Below are 6204 nucleotides of genomic sequence, written 5' to 3' on the forward strand. Positions count from 1 at the left end.
CACACTGATGGTTCCTGCAACATAAGGCCATTTTACAGTATTAGAGCAAAAGAATAATTTGAAAAGAAGCCCAACTTCTAATGGCACCCAGGACAAGATGCACCTATATCCTACAGCCTATTCTGACTAAACATGTCTCATCTATGAGAATTTTTGCTAGACACAGTCTCTTTTTTTATATACACTAAGTACAGCAGATGAGGAAAGCACACCATTTCCATGGCTGTACAAACATTCATTGGCATTACGTTTCTCCTTTCTCTGATGGACTACAGGTGTGCTTTGTTGTGTTCTTCTGCAGAGGTAGCAGCAGCTCAGCACCCAAGCCCCCAACCTACAGCAACTTCTGGGCCAAAGCAGAAGGGGCTTTGCCCCTGCAAAGATCTCACACAAAGACTGATCCAGGCTGCAGAGCCTGTGGGCAGCTCAGGTCCTTACCTAACCCCACAGCAGCACACAGCACCAGATGACAGGCGATGGTGAGCCATCTCCCACTCCACAATGTACAGAGACGGAACACAGGCTGCACCCTGTGCACTCTCTCCCTCCCCCATGGCACGGTGCAGCCCCAGGGCATTCTCCACTCCGCTTCTGCTGTAAAATGCACAAGTGAACTGCTAGCCCTGATTTCCGCCTGTGTTTTACTGCCAGACTGTTGTGTTTGTTTACAGCCAGGGGAAGAGGTTTTTTGTTTTAAATGTTAATATCCTCCTTTAAATAAAATATGCCCATTGATAATATCTAGAGCAAACATTTGCAGAGCTAACAAAGTGGGAAAACATTGTCATCCTATCCAGAGAGAAAGTTGCAAGCACCAAAGTGCTGTTTGACTTGGAGGTGCACCAGGGGGCTCCGAGGCTGCTTATGCAACACGCAACCTTCAGCTATTTATTTTATTCCGTGCGTGTGCAAGCGAGCTGTTGGGCTTCTTTCCCCCTCTGTTTGCTTTTTCTCTTTAACTTGAGCATGCGTGGACAGAGACTTAAGGCAGAGCCGCACTGTGTGTAGCAAGGGAGCCGGGCTGCGGTGCCACCTAGTGGGAGACGCGGCAAGACGGCTGGGCTCCGGCAGGGCTGCCGGGCCCTCGGGAGGAGGTGGAAGACATCACTTCAAGACCAGGAGCTGTCGGCACAAACCTGTCTTTGCACCTGCTTCTCCTGCAGTAGGGCTTCACAGACGTTGCACATCTTGCAGCAAAGATAAGGGACTTCAAAACATATGGGGCTTCAGTGGTTTCTTGCCTGATGACAGAAAAGGAGGAGAGGGAGAAAAATCCCTCTCCTCCAGGGGATCTGATCCTGGGTGTTTTCTGTCCTACCTGTGAAGAGAAAGAGCAGCTGCAGGGCACTGGGTTGGCGGCTCCGGTTCTCTCACACTGCTCTTCCTTCTTCAAGGAGGCAAAACTGTGCTGCACAGCCACAGGGACTTCAAGCTGCCAGGATCTAAGAAGACAGAGAAAAAATTTATTCCTAGGCTTTAGCCTAGAGAGGACACAAACCCCACGGAATTTAGGACAATGTTTTTGGCTTATCTTGCAAATATCTCCGAATTTTTTTTTTTGCACAGCATTCTGTAGCCAAGTGCAATATGCAGGGCGCTAGCTGCTAACAGTGCGCTCCATGCCTGCATCCTGAGAACAGCATGCAGTTGTTTATTTATTCAAATAACACCAGGGGTGAGGTTGCTCAAAACAAAGCAAATCTACTTAAAAGGAATGAATATTCCTTTTAAATTCATTCAGCATTTAGTGATTCATGTAGCTATCTTCAAAAATGAACTTTTCAGTTCATTACGTCTGCCAGGTGGTAACAATGTAGGATTTATACAAAGATACTTTGATTACAACCTCCCAGCTGGCAAGGCTGTTTTAATAGCTTGCAGGAGAGAGCAATGCTAGCACATCTGTCCTGCTGGCTCTGGATGACTTCCTCATCCTTACACAGATCCTTACAACATGGAAAGAAGCTCTGATCCCTCACAGTCAAGTAAGCAGAACTCCTTCAGGACAGAGGAGGCACATTGCTGCTCTCAGTGTGACACAGCACCACCTCTGGCAGTGGCAATCCTTTGCCCTCAGCCATCTCTGGAACATGGTGCTCCATAGCTGCCTCTTAGTGTTCAGGAACACCAGCATGGTGCTGGCTGCAGGCCGCTCAGTACCTGGGGACTGCCACCCCTCACACAGCACAGCCATCGCTCCAGCCAGCAGAGCCCCATCCTGCCAGCAACATCATTGGATCTGATGCAAAATCCATTTAGAGGCCAGCACACCCTTGTGCTGCATCACTCGAGTACTGACACGAGCAATGAATGTTCAAGACCAGGCCATTGCTTTCTCGAGAGAGTGCATCTGCATCCAAACTTTGGCAACGAGATTCAGTTCTTATTTTGCTTCTTCTCGTTGAGGCTTCTTGGAAGGAGAGTCACAGAAGTTTGAAGAACATTTACTGTATTCAGGGTCACAGTCTTTCCATCTCTCTGCACCACATTAATGATAATCTACGATCAAGTTCCAGTCAGCACCAGAGAATCAGAAATTGGGTTCATTTTTTAGGTTTGAATACTTACTGCCCAGGACATTCATGTCCTCTACCTCCCAGGCAGAGAGACACAAAAGACTGTGGTCTTTTTCACAGCCCATATTTCATTTTACCCTAGATTCAAAGACACCTTGTACTTTGAAAACAGATTCCAGTAGAACTCATTCGACTGGAAACAATCACAAATGTTTGTTTTGTCACCAGTTCAACCCCATATGGCTCTCCCACTCCTAAATTTCTGTTGTGTCCTGCCAAAACTCACTTGAAAGCATCTTGTGACAGTCTAACAAGAACATCAGCATTGCTACCCCTGAAACACCAGGACAGCTTTGCTAAGCTTGGAATGCACCACAGGCACACCACTTGCCCAGGAAGTCAGGCCCTTGGGCTGTCCCCAAGCGTCCCATACTTGTCTTCTCTACCACACCTGTGCAATTAAGTACTGTGTTTTAGTCACCTCCCACTCCTCAGCCAGAATCTGCAACTTTTACACAATATTACACAGTAATTCAGTAAAAAAAAATCACTTTAAAAACGTATAAGTCTTCTCCTGTGGGACACAGTTTGAATTTGTCAGAACTGTTAAAATTCATGGTCTCTGTGTGTTTGAGAAAGAATGACGGGAGCTGCATGTGTTTCAACAGAACAAATGCTTGAGTCTGAAAGCAATGGAACATGGCACATGCCATCACAAGCAAAAGCAGGGAATCCCACTCATTCTGCTCCAACTTACGTTAACAATTATCTAGACATGTATCAGAAATAACAAGCCAGGCCACGTTAACCTAGCTTCTAACAGATCTCATTTTGTACCAAGACAAGTATTTTGAATACATACCTGGAATCATTTGAGTTGGAAGGAACATTTAAAGGCCATCCAGTCCAACTCCCCTGCAATGAACAGACACTGACAGTTCAATCATGTTGCTCAGAGTCCCTTCCAGCCTGACCCTGGACATCTCCAGGGATGGGGCATCCACATCTCTGGGTAACCTGTTTCAGTACCTCATCACCTTGATTGTAACTTCTTTACGTCTAATCTATTTCTCCCCCCTTTTTAGTTTGAAACCATTTTCCTTTGTCCCATCACAACAGACCGTGCTAAGAACCTATCCTCTTCCTTATTACAGACCCCTTTAGATACTCAAAAGGCTCCCAGATCCCCTCTGAGCCTTCTCTTCTACAGGCTGGACAGCCTCAGCTCTCTCAACCTGTCCTTGTAGGAGAAACTTAACCTGCAAACTCACTGATCTTCCCCAGGGAATCTGCTTCTTTACCCGTACCATTCTCAAAACAAAGATTCAAAGCTCTGAGCACTTCTAGGTTCTTGATACAGACCTACTGCGGTGGTGCAGTGGAGCTTCTCTTGCTCCAAACAGGAGGGATGAAGAAAGGCAAAGCTTAATAGATAAACAAGCAAATTACTGGACAGCAGATTCACAGGAGAGTGTTGCAGGGGAAGAAAAATATGCTGACTTCAGATTTCACGACAACAAAGAAATACCTTTGCAGGCATTGCAGAACTCTTCTCCATTAGGAAAGTTGAAATTTAACCTACAACATAGTTTTCTTCTTAAACCAGGCTCTTCCAATTTCTCCTACTTAGTGACTTATCTTAATCCAACATCCTAATCATTATATCTATTCTTTTTACCAACCAAATAGACCCATTTATACTGTCTGTACATTTTTCCAGTCTATCTGCTATGACAGCTGACATATTATGCATTTTAAGTCTCAATTCAGCATTTTGAAGTTGCTTCATTTTATGCTTCTCTTAAAACAGCTGTGATTAACTTACCTGACAGTCCCTGGAATTCTATAGCTAATGCATGCTTTTCTTATGCAACCACACAACCTGAATTTGTGCTTATTGCATAGTCTGTGTGTGTGTTGGCCTGAATGACGTGCTAGTGCTGTTGTTTCTTTTTCTGGATCAGAAAATTCGCATCTTAAAAGAAGTGCTACTTCATACTTAAGTAACATTTCATTCTTTCACTGCTGAACTATAAATGCTAAGAATACAGGGATGTCTAAGTGACAGATACTTCCAAACCTTTTTTTTTTTAAAGTAGGAAAAAAAAACCAACACACAAGAAGTCCCACCCCATAACCATGAAGCTGCCATGAGCACTGTCCTTAAAGCCAAGTAAATCTCTATTATCTATGTTATGCTTCCCTCTACTGTTTCATCTAGGAAGTGCAGTCATCCCCTTTAGAGTGACTACGAAAAGATAATTTGCAAAAAATTATGCATGTTCATTTATTCCTTTATATATAAATCAAACTGAACCAGAAAGGTATTCATGCACTTTGTAAACGCCGATTCGAAGAAACAGTCAATTTGACAAAAAAAACTATTCTTTTAGAGCTGGAGTGTGACCTGCATCATCTTTGTTCTTTGGATGTTAGATGTCTGGAATTACCTTGTCCTGAATCAATGTCAGAAGATTCTATGATAAAGATCATACTTCAAAGATCCTGCACCTAAACTCCGTATACACATTTCCTCTGAATATTCCTTTAAAAAAAAAAAAAAAATTAAGTTACTGGTAAAACTTGTAAATCAGCTTAATAAAAGTTTCATTTTGTTCATGAAAAATGAAAGGCGTGGAGTAAAACTACTCCCACCTATCTCATGTTAATTATTACATGAAAAATCACCTGCAACATGCTAACATTCTGATGTAGTTATTTACAACCTATGACAAAAAAAACCCAAAACTTCAGGCAAAAAAGATTCAAAGGCAAAGAAACGTAACTAAATACTGAAAAAAAAAAGTGAAGCACCAAACAATTATCGTGGAAACAATTTGTCATACGTCACAAAGCAGTTATGCATGTCATGTAACTGATTCCAAGGAATGAATTCCACAGACACATTAAAATCGTCAAAACAGTGGTAGTCTTTATTTCCATCAGACATGTTAACAATTAGGTTAATATGAATTCATTTCACCATCTGTGAGATATGGAAATTAATGATTATTAAAAAAGTGAATAAACCCCCTTCCAAAAATATACTGGATAATACATGTGTCTGAATTTTACACTACCCTCCCGATGAGCCCTTTATGCTATGTGACATGACATACAGCTCTACAAGACAAAATAATTTGTGGACTTCTTCAGCCTCTGATTTGTGAGCCTTCAAGGTTCCCAGGAAAAGCAAGCTTGTCCACCCTATGCAGGTAAGTACATAGATTTCAGAAGGATCTCACCTCAACACAAATATCTGGAGATTTGCCAATCAAACCAAGGTAGAAAATAACATACTGGAACAAACACTTAAACCTTGGTGTCCTGCAGGGAAAGTAAGCCTTAGCTTAAAAACAGAAAATGCATTAGCAATAATCTTTCTAACTTTAGAAACTGGGCTTTGGATAATGCAGTTAACGCTTGGTTTTGATCACCAGCAACTTAGAAATCACAGACTACAGAAAAGTCTTCAAATAAATTGAAGTAATCTCCTCCCTCTCCCACCTATCACCAAGTACGTACCATATAAATAACTACCTTACTACAGAGCTCTTCAGACAAATCACTTTCAACATCAATGGGATTTCATTTTAGTGTCAAGTTAGCAGCTTGTTCCTGATTGTGAAAATCAGGACAACTGAAGAATTAACTTTTCACCACACACTCTCCCTCCTAAAGTTCTCGT

This window comes from Tetrao urogallus (assembly GCF_951394365.1).
Source record: "Tetrao urogallus genome assembly, chromosome: 5".
Classification (NCBI taxonomy): domain Eukaryota; kingdom Metazoa; phylum Chordata; class Aves; order Galliformes; family Phasianidae; genus Tetrao; species Tetrao urogallus.